The following is an 18,388-nucleotide window of genomic DNA, read 5'->3' on the forward strand; positions in this document are numbered from 1 at the left end:
TGTTCTCCAGATGGTCTCTTGTTCTCCAGCCCCTAAGGCATGGATGTTTCTGGGTGTTTGCTGTTGTTGTTACATTCAAAGTTGTTTGACCAATGAAAAGTTGTTTTGAAAAGAACTGCTGTGGAGAGAAGGGTATAAGAGGGGAGCCTGCCCTCAAGATAAAAAAGGAAGGCAACACGATGTGATGAAGTTATGATCAGTAAAGAAGCAGGAAAAAGGAGTGAAGAGGAAAAGGGAAGCAGAACGGAGACCAGGACGGGAACAGGCACATTGATTGCCTCATGAAGATGGGTTCTGCCAAACTCAGCAAACCGCACAGAGAAGCTCGTACAGAAAGTTGCTGGAAATAGGTGCACTGGAGCTGGAGAGAAGCTCGAGCTGAGAGAAGGAGACCTCGATTAAGGAGACATTAGGGAGGCAAGGACAATAATAAGGAGACATTGGAGAGGCAAGGACAATCCCCAGATAAGGAAGCAGCAGACAGACAGAGAAACAAATGTAAGTACTAAAAATCTCGAAACTGGACATTGGAATTCATGATAAAGATACAACAAACGGAAGAATTAGCAACAGCCAGCTCTTGCAATTAAGAAACGTGCCAACTCAGCAGAATCCTGACCAAAGATGAAAAGTACACTGTGAGTAAGACTCGGGGTCTTCCTCCCAGAGACCACTGCCCACGTCCCGAAGACCCCTGCCCACAATTCTTGGGAGGCTCTACGCAGGCGCAAGGTGCCAAAAAGCTAATTAGCATGAGAAGCGAGGGAAGGCAAGGATAGGTGATGAATATGTATAGGCGCTTGTAGAATATTAATAGATTGATTGTATAAATTCAAGACTGCTTTCCACATTGGGTATGCACGATAGGTGGAGAGATCCCCCGTGCATCCAGCACTGCAATAAAAAATATACGACTTAAAGGAATTTCGGCTTCGATCTTTGAATCAATCTGTGCACACAACTGCCTCTCGCTGGTAAGCAGTTGCGCGTTATGGGGAATCATACGTCCTTAGGAACAAAGACTGTCCTGGTAACCTTACAGCTTATTCTCCTTATTAAAAATCGGACAGTTTATGATCCTGAAACATGGGACCAAACTGAGGTCAAGGTGTGGGACTCTGCAACTAAAAATTACAAGGTTGCAGTGGGATTGCTCGGCACCTGGCGAGCAGTCTCTGAGGCTGATCCGACTGCTACGCCATGGGCCCCCCCGCCGCTACTGCCATCGAAGGCCTTTGCTGTTACGCCCCCTGGTGACCTGGGCGTGCCTTTTGACCCAGGCCTTATTGGCCTTGAAAAGGAGATGGATATGCTTTTCTTCGATCCGGGAAAAACGGGATACATAAGGCCTGAAGACCAAGTTGCTTGACAACTTAAAGCGAGACATATTGTTCAAAAGGAATGGAAAATGGAGACTTGTTAGCAATCAAGAAAAGGAATGGAAAATGGAGACTGTTAAGTCATGGAACTTAAAAGATTGTTTGTTACCTTTTCTGATTGTATAGGCATACTCGGGTTTAGGATGTAAAGCAATGTTCTGTGTATTTAGAATGTTTGATGTTTGTGTGCGTGTGTTGGTGGAGCGTAGACTCCCCGCACACCCAGCGCTGTTTACTTGCCTTTTATACCTTTTATAGCTTTTATACCTTTTAGAAATCTTTGTTTTATAAATATTACAAAATTCAGATTGAGTTGAGACTTAATTTATAACAATAATGTGTATGAAAAAAATGATACACATTGGAATTGCTCACCACCCAATGACCGATGCCCAGCCTAACTCTAAGCAGCCAGCCCCCTCACTCCGGCTAGCCACCCCATATATTTTTTAGCATGATGTCAGATGATATGGAATACCCCTTTCGCCAGTTTGGGTCAGCTGTCCTGGGTCTGTCCCCTCCCAGCTCCTGCTGCACCCCCAGCCTGCCGGCTGGCAGGACAGAGTGATAAGCTGAAAAGTCCTTGGCTTGGTGTAAACACTGCTCTGCAACAATTAAAAAATCAGCATGCTTTCAGCACTCTTCTCATCCTAATCCAAAACATAGCACCCTACCAGCTACTAGGAGGAAAATTAACTCTGTCCTAACTGAAACCAGGACAGTGGGGGCTTACTAACAAAGTGCATGAGAAAAAATGGCATTCAGCTTGAAATTCGGTCCTGTTGAAATGTAAATTTTCTGGAAAAGGTGGGATTGTTTGTCTAGAAGACTGAAGGCTGAGTGCTTCAGGTGTTTTCCCGAAGTCCTGTGGATTTATGATTGGAACGGGGCTCATTAAGAATCTGAGATAATAAAGTTTGTATGTGGAAAGAACAGTTTAATCCCAGAGAATTGGGACATTTGGGAAGAAGATTAGGAAAAGATAGTAAAGACCTGCAATAAAAAGGTTTGCCTGGAAATTGAAACAAGGGACAGTAACTAATATAAATAAATAAAAGGGAATGGGAAATCAAGGAAATGGGTGTTATAAATCGCTCAGTCTTCAAAATAGGGCTATAATCAAAGTTTACAATTTATTAAAGGAATAGAGGTAAGCAAACAGCGCTGGGTACGCTGGGAGTCTCTGCTCCACCAAGATGCACACCCGTTACATCAAGCAGATGATTTTTATGCTCATAGGCTAATACATATTCATTACTACTTCTATAAAAAACAGGGTTATTATAATTAGTTTCCAGAATCCAAACCCTCCTACTGGAGCATGCGTATCAGTCTCTGGTGGTCCCTCTGGGGGTCTCTGGGGGTCTCTCGTGCTGAAGGCTCATAGTCTTCCTCCCTCTTGTCCTTCTCCTTTGTCCAACTTGGCTGTGTGTCAGAGACTTGTGCAGTGTCCCCTGCAAGCTTTGTCTTTTAGTTGTTCTTCAGCTCTCCCCGTCTCCTTAATCTCCTGGCCAGATATCAGAGACTTGCATAGTGTCCCATGCAATAGTCATAATAGTTAGCAGTTATTCTGAAACCCCCCAGATATCATAGACTTCAAGGAAAAGCCTACAAATACATTTCCCTTCAAGCTCTCTATTGACACGAATTGCTAAAACATTCCTTTGCAAGATGCAAGAACTATATACATTAACCCCTCTGTTTTTCTTAGACTTGTGCTTATACAAGGTTATGTAAGACAGAAGGTCACATTCATCATACCATGTGGCCCTAGCATTGTTCCATATTGACATGAATCAGATGAATACATTTCACATGGGTAATATCCAAAACAAAGGCGTTTTAAAGAAAGCCTCCTTGGGTGCATATTAGCACATTGGAAGGCTCTTGTTAGAATTGGGGGGGGCACAAAGCAAGAGGACTTTCACTAAGTATTGCAGTCAATGGTGGCTACTATATAAGCTAAATGGCCACTTTATGGATCAATCGACTATAACACTATCTTGCAATTAATGCTGTTTTTGAGGAGAGAAGGAAAATAGGAGGAAATGTTGTATGCTGATATGTTGTTTCAGCATCTTGGAGGGAAAAGATATGGAATTAAGTTGGCCCCTGACTGAGCCTTTGGTGCTGGCATGAGAAAAGTACAGGCTGGAGAAAGATAAAGGAAGTGTTAAAAGGGGTGTTGAAGGTGTTAAAGGTTGTGTGGCATGTAGTATTTGACAGAGCTGTTTGAAGTTGAATGAGCAGGGAAAGAGGATGTAGGAATCTTAATAGTTTTGCCTCAACCAGAGGCTGAGATCTCAAAATCACAGGTGTGAGCCCTCTTGGGACAGAGGGACCATGATGGGTCTGAGAGAGTTGTCACAGAAACAGAAAAGCAGTTAACTCTTAAAACAACCTGAGTTCATGTGTGAACTCAGATTGCCAATGGGACCACTCAGGGAACTATTTACGATTGCATTCCCCTGACCGACCCCCCACTGAGACCCTAATCACCCCGGAAATAATGAAAACGGTAAAGTAAATACCAAAATCTGGTTAAATTGGGACTTGAGAATCTGTCCCAACAAGGTCCAAAAGAAACCCCTATGGAATTTTTGGACCAACTTTGAAATGCAATGGAAAACAAAACAAACAAAAACAATTTGGACCTAGCTTCAGAATACAAACAGAGGCAATTGGCTAGCCTCTTTCTAGGGCAATTGGCCCCTGAAATCAGAAAGAAATTGTCTTAGGCTGCAGGCTGGAATGACAGGGACCTGGGACTTCTACCCTAGCAGGTCCACTGGTTGAAATAAAGCTAGGGAACGAAGAGAGAGGCTTTAATTTTTTGTTGGTTATGGGAGCTTCTTTCTCTGCGTTAATTAGTCTGTAAATGTAATAGGAGCAACTGGCCAACAGGAAAATGTGTTGGTTTTTTTTTGCAACGTGTGGGAATAGAAATGTTTTTGTAGAGTTACATTGTTTAGAGGAAAGGAATGTGGTGTTAAGATATGCTTGCAGTGATAAGAAAGCATGGCAGACTACCTTGTAAAATGCAGACAACCAGAATCCTTAGAGCAATTAGGCAGAAATCACCGTGTAAGAAACATTACCTCCTCAAAGACTATAAAAGTCAAAAGAAATTTGACTTCTAACAGGCCCGCAAGGGAAAGTCATGTATTGTCTGTGAAGCACCTGGATTACCCAGTAAATGGGGAAACAGGGGAGTGTCCCGGTCCTCAAACTGTGTTAAGGAACTATGCTAAAAGAAAAAAACAAAAGGTTAAATAGTGTGTATCAGTCCAGACAAAAGAACCAGTTAAGGAAACAGCAGTATTTTGGCAAAAATAGGGGTCTGATGAAAATTCAGGCTTTAAATTTATATGTAAACAATGATTCCTTTCTTGGAGAAGGAGACAAGTTATGCTCCCTGTTATAAATTAAGTCTCAACTCAATCTGAATTTAGTAATATTTATAAAACAAATATTTATAAAAGGTATAAAAGGCAAGTAAACAGCGCTGGGTGTGCGGGGAGTCTACGCTCCACCAACACGTACACACAAACATCAAACATTCTAAATATACAGAACATTGCTTTACATACTAAACCCGAATATGCCTATACAATCAGGAAAGGTAACAAACAATCCTTTAAGTTCCATGACTTAACAGTCTCCATTTTCCATTCCTTTTGAACAATATATCTCGCTTTAAGTTGTCAAACAACTCGATCTTCAGGCCTTATGTATCCCGTTCTTCCCGGATCGAAGAAAAGCATATCCATCTCCTTTTCAAGGCCAATAGGGCCTGGGTCAAAAGGCACGTCCAGGTCACCAGGGGGCGTAACAGCAAAAGCCTTCGATGGCTGTAGCAGCAGAGGGGCTGATGGCGTAGCAGTCGGATCAGTAAAGGAGCCCGCAGCTCCCTCACTGTCTGGCAAACCACATGGTTCTGACTGTGGTCCCACAGGGCTCTTTAAGGCCTCAGAGATTGCTCGCCAGGTGCCGAGCAATCCCACTGCAACCTTGTCGTTTTTAGTTGCAGAGTCCCACACCTTGACCTCAGTTTGGTCCCATATTTCAGGATCATAAACTGTCCGATTGTTAATAAGGAGAATAAGCATGTAAGGTTACCAGGACAGTCTTTGTTCCTAAGGATGTATGATTCCCCATAATGCACAACTGCTTACCAGCGAGAGGCAGTTGTGTGCATGGGTCCGCTTCTCTCAGCTCGAGCTTCTCTCAGCTCCAGTGCGCCAATTTCCAGTGACTTTCTGTACGAGCTTCTCTGAGCAGTTTGCTGCGTCTGGCCGAACCTATCTTCATGAGGCAAACAAAGTGCCTGTTCCCGTCCTGGTCTCCATTCTGCCAGCCTGTTCCTCTTCACTTCTTTTTCCTGCTTCTTTATTGATGTAACTTCATTGTGCTGCCTTTTTTTTCTTTTTCTTCTTCTTTCTTGAGGGCAGGCTCCCCTCTTATACCCTTCTCTCCACAGCAGTTCTTTTCAAAACAACTTTTCATTGGTCAAACAACTTTGAATGTAACAACAACAGCAAACACCCAGAAACATCCATGCCTTAGGGGCTGGAGAACAAGAGACCATCTGGAGAACAAGAAACCTGAGACTGCATGGAGTGTCCTGAATCACCCTTCTTTGTTCCCTCTAAACTCTTTTATATTCCTGATGGCCTCGTTGTTAAGAGTCTAATGTTATCTCAACCATATGGGGCTTTCCAACCCCCATGGACACATTCCCTAATCTCCCCCTTCTTTATTAATATCAACCATCTTCTAGACACGAATTACCACTCCATATATAACAATCCCTCCTCTTCTTTTGAATATCATTAATTCGTGTCTTGTCTTCGAATTTGGCCAAGGCCAATTGAACCACAAGAGAATACCTTCGCAATATTCTCTGCAAGATTTATAAATAAGTTTTTAGCAATTGTTGGAATCCCATATACAGAATATTTCACCCAACTCATTGTTCCACAAGGTGTATAATAATCATCACTAGCAGCATCACACACATCAAATTCAATTGATCAAAGTAGATAACCAATCCTCTAGGTATATTTCCCACCTATTATTTCAATCACTAGAATTAGCATCCAACAGGGGTAGCTATGTCCCGATATCAAGTTCTTTTAAACCTAACTTTCAAATCTCCAGGAGTAGACTCAATCTTCCAAGTTCCTTTTATGGGTGTTTAATTGAGGACCCCATCAGGCTAGCTGAACAATTAGACGAATTCCTACGACCTAACTTATACTACTGGGGGGGGGGGGGGGGGGAATTATGTCTCTAAGTATGTTGTTTACAGGGAAAGAAATGGGAATGATCAGGAGGAGAGCTGCTGTACAAGAATGGGAAAGAGCTCATCCTCCAGGACCAGGGGTAATACCAACAGGGCAGAAATACCCACTTGCCAATCCTGGCTGGAATAATAATAGTGTGCAACACAGAAATCATATGAGAGACTTGGGGTCAGAATGAGAAAGTACTCGGGGATGAATCCCAAGGACCCGGTATCCCAAGGGCTCTTGAAAGTTCATTTTGTGATTAAAGCCTGGGAAGATACACAGAAAATGCTCCAGAAGGTGGGGAGTGAACAGTCACTGGGGGGCGCTCCTGCGGGAGGCCCTGAAGATATGTGTCAGAAGGGGAGATGAGAAGGAAAAGCAGAGAGTGAAACTAATGGTATTGACAGTGCAGCAGGTAGTGAGGCAGAGGGTTGGAGAAAGAGGAAGAAAATCTTCAGGAGGAGTCAGGGCCAGGATGGAAAGGAGAGGAAGAGAGATGAAGGAATGGCAGGCAAGGACAGACTTTGATAAGATGTTAATATCCAGAGTTGAAGAAGGAGGAAAAAAGGAAAATGGGATGAAATCAGCATCCAGGAGGGAGAAAGGCGTGAGGAATGTTTTAACAATTCGTGTCCATAAAGAACAATTCTGTTTGAATCCTGTCTGCCTCTGGGCCCTGCACTGGCAATTTAATTCTTGAACCACAGATGCAGTGTGTCCCAGTCTCCCCCTCATTCTAGTCAATTGATCAAGTCTTCAGAAAATACTCCTTAAATTTATGAACCTGTTTGCTTTTGTTATTCCGGACTTCTATTTCTAACAGTTACAGCCTTTTTTTTTTTTCCTGTCTTCTTTGAGATTAACTTAACACTGCTAAAGATGTGACCATCCCTGTGAATGGCTGGGGAAGAATGTTTTAATTTCTCATGAAGCGTCAATAAGAAAGCTGTTTGTGTTTGATGTCTGGGAGTTTCAGAACAACTGATAACAACTAGTGACTGTTATGGGATACTATGCAGATCTTTGGTATCTGGCCAGGGGGCCAAGAGATTAAGAGGAAGGAAAAAGAAGCTGAAGGACGGCTGGGAGACAAGACCTGCAGAAAATGTTCTATAAACTTGGTATGGTGCCAAGTGAGTACAAAGGGGAGAGGAAGACTACGAGCCTTCAGCATGAAAGACCCCTAGAGGGCCACCAGAGACTGATATGCATGCTCCAGTAGGAGGGTTCAGATTCCGGAACTAATTATAATAACTCTTTTTTTTTAGAAGTAGTAATGAATATGTATTAGTCTAGGAGCATAAAAAATCAGCATCTTGATGTAACTGGTGTGTGTCCTGGTGGAGCGGACACTCCCGGTGCACCCAGCGCTGTTTGCTTACCTCTATTCCTTTATATTCTTTCAATAAATCCTATTTTTTTATTTAATCCTAATTTGAATCCTGAGCCATTTATAACAAAGGTATGGAATTAAGTTGGCCAATGACTGAGCCTTTGGTGAAAGTAAAGGCTGGAGAAAGATAAAAAGAAGTGTTAAAAGAGTTACTGAAGGTGTTAAAGGTGTGGTATGTAGTGTTTGACAGAGCTGTTTGAAGTTGAATGAGCAGAGAAAGAGGATGTAGGCATTATCTAAGTAACAGTCTAGAAGTTTTGGTATATTTGCTGTGGTGTTTGGTCAGTTTCCCAAGTATCAGGAAGGAGGGGGGGGGTGGACGGGGGGGACAGCCTGCTCCAGCAGGGGCCGCTCTGGATGGAGCGCCTCATCCCCCTCCTCCTTCCTCTACACCTCACTAGACTGCTCGCTGGAGGTGCCAGGCACCCCGTCAGGCCTCATACCATTCACTGGTGCCACTGGCAAAACCCATGACATTCTTCTCGAAGATGGTCTGCAGGGCACTGACAACATGGCTCTTGGGGAAGATCTGCACAGAGAGAGACAGTGGCTTGGTGACCAGGGTCCCATTTCTTAAGGAGAAACTGCATGAACAAGCACCTCCTGAGAACACTGGGGAAGAAAAAGGCTTTTTGCTAAAGACAGAAAAGCAGCTGCTCAAAGAAGATGCAGAACTTCATGCCCACTTCCTGGCGAAAGCGGGTGACACCTCCAGTGTGCATGGCTCCACAAACCCCTCCAGCCATTGGCCAAAGCCCTGGCTCCTCTCAGGGTTTGCTCTGGGGGACAGGCCAGCCACACTTGGTCTTGCCATGTTTGAATTCCTGGTTATGGACATGGGAAGTTACTTTGGCAGACTGTGTATGTGTGTGGTGATTAAGGAGGTATTGGGGAGGCATTGGGGAGGCAAGGACAATCCCCAGACATGGACTGTATATCTCGAAACAAGACACTGAAACTCATGATAAGGAAGCGGCAGACGGACAGAGAAACAAACGTAAGGACTATAAATCTCAAAACTGGACATTGGAATTCATTATAAAGATACAACAAACGGAAGAATTGGCAACAACCAGCTCTCGCAATTAAGAAACATGCCAATTCAGCAGATTCTTGACCAAAGGTGAAAAGTACACTGTGAGGAAGACTCGGGGTCTTCCTCCCAGAGACCCCTGCCCACGTCCCAAAGACCCCTGCCCACAATTCTTGGAAGGCTCTACGCAGGCGCAAGGTGCCAAAAGGCTAATTAGCATGAGAAGCGAGGGAAGGCGGGGATAGGTAATGCATATGTATAGGTGCTTGTAGAATATTGATAGATTGATTGTATAAATTCAAGACTGCTTTTTGCTTTGGGTATGCACGATAGGTGGAGAGATCCCCCGTGCATCCAGCGCTGCAATAAAGAATATACCACTTCAAGGAATTTCGGCTTCGATCTTTGAATCAATCTGGCACCCCAGATGGGACGACCTCTCTGCCGGACCGCAGGACCCGCTGGGGACAGGACTCCCTAGGGTACCCCCGGGATTTCCCGGAGGGACTCCTCGACTCACCGGATCACTGCGGAGGCAGACAAGGACCCCATCATTGTAAGTGAGTATATTCTTTATTCTGGTTTGGTTTTCTGGTAGACCGGTCATCTGGGACTGTCCAGTAAGTCGGAAGGTGACTTCTGCAGGACAGTATTTGGTATATACTTTGTGGTTAGTACCACAAGTATATCTGGGGACCTTGGGGTCCATCTGTATCTGGAACTGTCTGTAAGTCAGAAGGTGATCTTCTGCGAGGCAGTGTTTGGTATATACTTTGTGGTAAGCACCATAAGTATATTTGGGGACCTTAAGGAAAGAGCTCGCTTTAAGGTCCATCTGGAATTGTGTTGTCTATTTCGGTTTTCTGACTCATGGAGTATGGTATTTAACTTTGGTTATTGTTACTGTGATTTTGGCTATTTTTCTGGTGGTAATAGTAGGTTCGTGGCATTGTTATAAGAGAGATATCGTTACGGTGTTACACAGTTCGGTTTTCTGACTTATCGCATGTGGAATTTGACTGACTATTGTTATTGTGATTTTAGCAATATTGCTGGTAATAGTAGCTTTGTGACATCGCTACTGAAAGATATTGCGTGCCTGTAATTTTGTGAGTGATACATTTTTGTGATACACTTTTGTAAGTAACACGTGTATTCTGAAAGTGTAAACTGGAAAATGGGGGGGCGAGTAAGCAGTGAAATTCCTAAGAAAAGCATGCTGGGTTGTATTTTGAGTCATTGGAAGGATATAGGGGGGGCTCCGGGTGGAAGTGAAAATAAGAAAACCCTGATAAAATATTGTAATCAGTGGTGGCCCCTTTATAAATTACAAGAAGGGGAAAAATGGCCCAAAAATGGGACCTTGAATTACAACACGCTATTGCAATTAATGTTATTCTTAAGGAGGGAAGGGAAATGGGATGAAGTTTCATATGCGGATATGTTTTTTACTCTAAGAAACCACCCAGAATGGCAGAAGGAGTGTGGCATTAATTTGGCCCCACAAGACCCTTTGATTTTATCGATAGAAAAGGATATGAGAAGGGATGGAGTGGGGAAATTAAAGAGGTGTTGTTCAGCATGTAGCATTGGGCAGAGGTGTTTAAAATTAAATGAGCCAGAAGAAAGGATGGAAGATTATGTTTTACCACCTATAAATGGTGATGTAGGTGCTGGAATAGAAGTTGAAGGCGCTGGAAATGACATAGACTCTAAGGGGTTTACTCCGATAACTGCTCGTACACGAAGTAAAATAAGACCAATAATCCAAGCCCCTCTGCGTCAGGCTATGGGAGCTAATGGACCTGCTAGAATTAAAGTACCCTTCACAACTAATGAACTAGATGCCTGGAAGGAGGCGGTGAAAGGGTATCAAGATGATCCAGAGGTGGTGGCTAAAAGATTTGAATTGATTGTGAAAAACTTAGACCCGGATTGGAAGGATATAGAGATAATGCTGGCTGCATTATCAGAAACCGAGAAACAGCTAATAGTTAAAACTGCTAGAATGCAGGTACAAATCCAGGTAGCCTCGGGAGCCCTGCCCGGCACAGTGGAAGTACATGTGCCTAGGGCAGACCCCAATTGGGATTATAATGATGAGAATGATTATAAAATGCTAAAAAGATATCAAGAATGGATTAGGATTGCTTTAGAAAATGTAATACCTAAATCTGTGAATTGGTCAAGACTATATACAATAAAACAGGGGACCTCAGAAACCCCATCCGAATTTCTTGAAAGGCTGAGGGCAGCAATGCAGAAGTTTACCACTATAGACCCTTCCTCTGAGGGGGGTAAACTTCAATTAGTATCTCTATTTTTGGGTCAATCGGCGGAAGATATTAGACGAAAACTTCAGAAAATGAAAGAACCAGACGTAAGGGATTTGGAAAGATTAGTAGAAGAAGCCTGGAGAGTGTTTAGAAATCGTGAGGGGAATGAAAGGCAAAAGTTAGGTGAGACGATTGCAGCAGCCACTGTGACAGCCCTGCGAAAGCAGGAAGAATCTTTTCGAGGCAGGAGAAGGGGGGGGAAGGTAATTCGACTCCCCTTGCGGGCTGAACAGTGTGCTTACTGTAAAGAGATAGGACACTGGAAAAGGGAATGCCCGAAGCGGCAAGAGGAAAACAAGCTATTAATGGCTACAAAACAATGAAGGAGACCGGGGGACTCTACCCTAGCAGATCCACTGGTTAAAATTAAGCTAGGGAAATTGGGTCGGGAAGTAGAATTTTTAGTAGATACAGGAGCTACATATTCAGTGTTAAATCAGAAGTTGATGCCAGAAGATAAAGATTTTGTGACAGTGGTGGGGGCAACGGGTAGGCACGAAAAAGCTTTCTTTTTAAAGCCATTAGAATATGAATTGGGGAAGCAAATGGGAATACATAGGTTTTTGTATTTGCCGGGATCTCCTAGATCTTTATTGGGACGGGATTTATTAGAGCAATTAGAAGCTGAAATTGTTTTTGAAAAGGGAAGGGTAGAGTTAAGAGTAAAAGAAGACCGACTTATAAGTGCACTAAGTTTGGTATTGATCCAAACTGATTCTTTTAATGAAACCCTTCCGGAAATCCAGGATCAGGTTTATCCAGGGGTGTGGGAATCTGATGTCCCTGGGAAAGCAAAGAATGCTGCACCAATAGTGGTAAAATTAAAACCAGGAGAGAAGCCAGTAAAGGTTAAGCAGTACCCCCTTAGAATAGAAGATAGAAGAGGAATAAAAGATACAATAGATAAGTTTTTGAAATATGGGTTACTGGTCGAGTGTGAATCAGAATATAATACTCCCATCTTACCAATTAAGAAACCGGATGGGAAGAGTTATAGGTTAGTACAGGACTTGAGAGCAATAAACAGGATCACTGAAGACATACACCCTGTGGTAGCAAACCCTTATACGCTATTGACCAAGTTAAGGGACGAGTTGGTCTGGTTTACTGTACTGGATTTAAAGGATGCCTTCTTTTGTTTAACCTTGGCCCCAGAAAGCCGAAACCTCTTTGCCTTTGAATGGGAAAATCCTGACTCAGGACGAAAAGTCCAGTTGACATGGACAGTGCTTCCTCAGGGGTTTAAAAATAGCCCTACGATTTTTGGTAATCAACTTGCAAAGGAACTTGAATCCTGGGAAGCCCCCAATTCTGCAGGGGTCCTGCTGCAATATGTTGATGATCTCTTGATTGCTACCGAAGACAGGGGAAGCTGCATACAGTGGACGGTGAGCCTCCTTAATTTCCTAGGAATGAATGGATACCGGGTTTCACAACAGAAGGCACAATTGGTTCAAACCCACGTGACGTACCTAGGATTTGAGATCTCAGGAGGACAACGTGAATTGGGGACGGAACGCAAGGAAGCAATCTGTCGTACCCCAGAACCACAGACTGTTAAAGAATTACGAACTTTCCTAGGAATGACAGGTTGGTGCAGATTATGGATCAACAATTATGGATTAATTGTAAGGCCTTTGTATGATTTAATTAAAGATAACTGCATAAGACTAATATGGACAGGAGAAGCCCGAGCAGCCTTTAAGAAGCTTAAGATGGAGTTGATGCGAGCCCCAGCTCTTGGTTTACCAGATTTGTCTAAACCCTTTTGGTTATACTCCTATGAAAGACAGGGTATGGCCTTAGGGGTACTAGCACAAAAGTTGGGACCTTACAAAAGGGCAGTGGCTTATTTCTCTAAACAATTGGATGAAGTAAGTAAAGGATGGCCAGGCTGCCTGCGAGCAGTGGCAGCCGTAATTATGAATATACAAGAAGCCCGGAAATTTACAATGGGGCAGAAGATAACAGTGTTTGTCTCACACACTGTGTCAGCAGTTTTAGAACAAAAGGGGGCTCATTGGTTATCTCCTCAGAGATTTTTGAAATATCAAGCAATATTGGTAGAACAGGACGATGTGGAAATTGTGATAACTAATATTGTGAATCCAGCCTCTTTTCTTAGTGATGCTCCGGCGGAACCTGTGATTCACGATTGTTTAGAAACTATGGAGACTGTGTATTCCAGCCGACCAGACCTTAAGGAGGAGCCCATGGAAGATGCGGAAGAAACTTGGTTCACGGATGGGAGCAGTTTTGTTACACAAGGACAACGTAAAGCTGGATATGCTATAACAACTACTCAACAGGTAATTGAGTCTAAGCCTTTACCCCCTGGAACATCAGCTCAAAAGGCGGAGATAGTTGCTCTCACGAGAGCATTGGAACTGGCAGCTGGAAAAAGGGTAAATATTTGGACAGATTCTAAATATGCATTCGGCATGGTACATGCTCATGGAGCGATTTGGAAAGAACGTGGATTACTGACTGCTCAGGGAAAACAGATAAAACATGCTGAAGAAATTTTAAAATTGTTAGAGGCTGTAAAACAACCAGAAAAAGTGGCTATTATGCATTGCCGAGGGCATCAAAGAGGATCCACCGACTTTGAGATTGGGAACAGATTGGCTGATAAAGAGGCAAGAAGGGTGGCGGAAAGAGGCCAAGTGGAAGTGCTTGCTTTAATACCAGACGGTAAAATTCAGGCATTAGAGAAAGGACAGGCTCCTAAATATTCAAAAGAAGATTTAAAGTTGATCGAGGATCTAAAAGGGAAGCTGAATGTTGATGGGTGGGCTCATTTGAAGGACAACAGGGTTGTTATGCCCTCTAATTTGGTGTGGCCTATGGTTTTGGGGGAACACAATAAAACCCATTGGGGAGCCGATGCCCTGTATAAACTATTAAATCGAGTCTTGGTAGCAAGAAATCTGTATACCACAATAAGGCAGGTAACCCAACAATGTGACACCTGTATGCGTCATAATCCCAATACAGGAAATAGAGTGACATTTGGTGTCATTGATAGAGGGAACTATCCTGGGCAGCATTGGCAAATTGATTTCTCGGAACTACCAAGAAAAGGGGGGTATCGGTACCTATTAGTTTTAACAGATACCTTCTCGGGATGGCCCGAGGTCTTCCCTTGCAGAACTAATAAGGCTAAGGAGGTAATTAAGGCATTATTGAATGAAATAATACCCCGATTCGGGATCCCAGCAACCATTTCCTCAGATAGAGGCTCGCATTTTGGTGCAAAGATTGTTCAGCGAATAAGCCAGGCTTTAGGGATAGATTGGCATCTTCACACTCCTTATAGACCACAGGCAAGTGGACAGGTAGAAAAAATGAACCATTTAATTAAACAACAAATAGCTAAAATCGGACAAGAGGCTAATTTGTCATGGCCCCAATCCCTCCCTTTAGCATTACTCAGAATTAGAGTTAAACCTAGAGTAAAAGAGAATTTGAGCCCCTTTGAAATTTTATATGGAAGGCCATATCAATTTCTATTTAGTGGGGAGGATCTAACGCAGCTGGGATCAGAATATTTATATACTTATATAACTGAACTTCAAAAACAATTAAATAAAGTACATAAATTTGTGTTAGGGACCAGAGCTAGAGGGTTGGATCAACCAATCCACCCCTTTAAGCCTGGGGACTATGTATATATAAAGACTTTTTCAGGACAACCCCTAGAGGAAAAATGGAATGGACCGTATCAAGTGTTGCTGACAACTCACACTGCTATCAAGATTAGAGAACAAGCTGCTTGGATCCACTATTCCCGAGTGAAGAAGGCTCCAGGAGCTCCTTGGAAAGTAACACCAGGTGACGATGAACTGAAACTAAAGCTTAGTCGATCAAAATGAGGACATTAAGGTTGAGAGTATTTGGTAATATGGTTGGCAGAAGATTTGTTCAGAGAATTGTTTTGTTTTTATGGCTTATATTTGTAATTGTGATTCAAGAAGGTGCCTCTGTGATAATAGAATGGTGGGTGGCCTTGGACTGAAGCCGTAACAACAGAGGATAAGAATCTTAATGGAAGGTTATCAGTCATGGTCATCTGGCGAACAAATGTTAACTATTTATATAAACCATCAGAATGGCAAAAATTAGGGGAAGGGTGGACACACCAAAGAACCATAGGAGATGAAATTAAAATAGGGTGTCAAATGTTTAATGGAACGACTGACGAGAAAGCAACGGGGATTCTGGTTAAACCGATTTCCAAAAATGGACAACAAGAGGGTTGTATTCGCCCAGGTAAATTGGATTGCTGGTATAATTTTACATTAACAGAGAATGTAGAAATCAGCTGTTTTTGGAATAATAATAATGGCCAACAGTCCAAAGTCAATAATGGTGAGGGCCTCATGTTAAATTTTACAATATATGCGGCACTTCCTACAACAGTGAGACCCTCTACAACCCACACCCCACCTCTAATCAAACTGGAACCCAAAATTTATGAAACTGGCCCATATGTAGTAAGGAACACGGGCCAACAGCAATTGTTATTTAATCCAGAATGGTCACTCAAGCGTGTTGAGTTGCTAATACAAATCAACATCTCGGCAGTTCAACCAGCCTGTTCTCCTTTCTTAAGAACATCATTTGAAGACTGGACAATATGGTCACAGAAGCAAGTGCACTTCAGGGGCAGGACACGAAGAGACTTAACTGGAATGCTAGGAACAGGGTTAGGAATTTTAAATGGAATTGATTCAGAAATATTAATGAATAAGCTAGCCACAGCAACAAGTGATTTGACAAAATTAAAACAACCCTTACAATCATCCTTATTGGCATTGGGAACTAGCCAATGGCAAGTTTCAAAGATGTTACCGAAATGGGAAAATGCAGAAGACCAAGACCACAAACTAATAATAGATGCACTTAGTATGATTCAAGATAATGTATCCTTAGCTCTTAGTTGTATGCAAGCACAGTTATGGTTGCAGGCAACGGCTGCCCTGATTATTAGGGAAGGAAGTGAAGGCATTTTTCCAGCTGAAATCCGAAAGGCAGTTTGGGACAATACCAATGATTTTGAGAAGAAGTTCCAGTCTTGGTGGACCCTGGTGAATTTTACTTATGATCCCGTTGTTAACATGGCTACTGCCTTCGTGCTTACTATACGTAATGCTACAGTTTATGTTATACACCCAATCCTTGCACTAGGATTAAACCATGAGAAGACAGTGCTTTATCCTTCAGAGCATAGAACATGGGCACGAATGGAGAATGGGAAATGGCAGTCCGTAAATCTAGAATCATGTGTTACCCGGGAACAACAAGGATTTATTTGTGAAAGTAATACAATTGATGCTCAGGACGTATGTTTTGACACGGAGCAAGGTATCTGCCACTTTGAAATTCATCCAAATACTAGTCAAAAGACTGTGCTTGTATATGTTGGTAAAGGGTGCGTGTGTTTAAGAACTGCTTGTGATTTTGTAGAAATAGACAAGGAGAATATAACTCTCCATAGCAAAAATCATTCTACACAAGTCACAACTGGTGGGATACACTTTTTGGATGGTCGCCAACTGCAACTGGGATTTTGAACACACTGAGTCACCCAATTATTGTTTTATTGATATTAGTTGGTATAAGTTTAATATTGTCTTTTGTATTACTTGTTTGGAATTGGAAATTGTTACAATGAATGTCCATGTTAGCCTCCTTGACAAATGTGCATGGTAAGGTATTGAGGGGTACATATCATAATGATTGGGAAAGAAAATTTCCGTATTAAGTAAAAGAATTTACTAGATTTTCCAGAAAAGGGGGAGTCTGTACAGTAATAAATACAAGTTGTTGTGTGTATGTAGATCAGAGTGGAAGGATCTCTACCGACCTGGAAGAAATATGGAAGCAGACAAGGGTCCTACATGAGATCAGTAAAGATGATCTTTCATGGAGTTTTAGTGAAATAGGGAATAAGTTAACCTCCTGGTTGCCCAATTTCCAATGGTTGAGACAAGTGTTCATTGCTCTAATCACATTAGTAGTGTTAGGAATATTTGTGTGCATGTTGTTTAGATGCCTGCTTTGTTGTGTTACTGTAAATAATGAAAGTATCTGATGCAAAAGAATTTGCATGGGAAAAGAAAAGGGGGGATTGATTAAGGAGGTATTGGGGAGGCATTGGGGAGGCAAGGACAATCCCCAGACATGGACTGTATATCTCGAAACAAGACACTGAAACTCATGATAAGGAAGCGGCAGACGGACAGAGAAACAAACGTAAGGACTATAAATCTCAAAACTGGACATTGGAATTCATTATAAAGATACAACAAACGGAAGAATTGGCAACAACCAGCTCTCGCAATTAAGAAACATGCCAATTCAGCAGATTCTTGACCAAAGGTGAAAAGTACACTGTGAGGAAGACTCGGGGTCTTCCTCCCAGAGACCCCTGCCCACGTCCCAAAGACCCCTGCCCACAATTCTTGGAAGGCTCTACGCAGGCGCAAGGTGCCAAAAGGCTAATTAGCATGAGAAGCGAGGGAAGGCGGGGATAGGTAATGCATATGTATAGGTGCTTGTAGAATATTGATAGATTGATTGTATAAATTCAAGACTGCTTTTTGCTTTGGGTATGCACGATAGGTGGAGAGATCCCCCGTGCATCCAGCGCTGCAATAAAGAATATACCACTTCAAGGAATTTCGGCTTCGATCTTTGAATCAGTGGGAGGAAATCAGTTTTGACTGATTTCAGGACTTCAATCCCTTCAGTTGTGCTATTAGGCAGTGATGCAGTGACTGTGGCCCCAGCCAAAGGTTGAGGCAAGAAGGGACAGCATGGTGATGAAATTGGACCATGACACACAGAACATCCCATGGTTTGCTGGGTCTGACACGAGAGACTTGAAACTTTTACCCCAGTAAAACTTTCAGACCTGTAAAAGGTCAGCAGCTCTCAGAGAACAAATAGCT

The sequence above is a fragment of the Aythya ferina genome (assembly GCF_964211825.1).
Source record: "Aythya ferina genome assembly, chromosome: W".
Taxonomy (NCBI): Eukaryota; Metazoa; Chordata; class Aves; order Anseriformes; family Anatidae; genus Aythya; species Aythya ferina.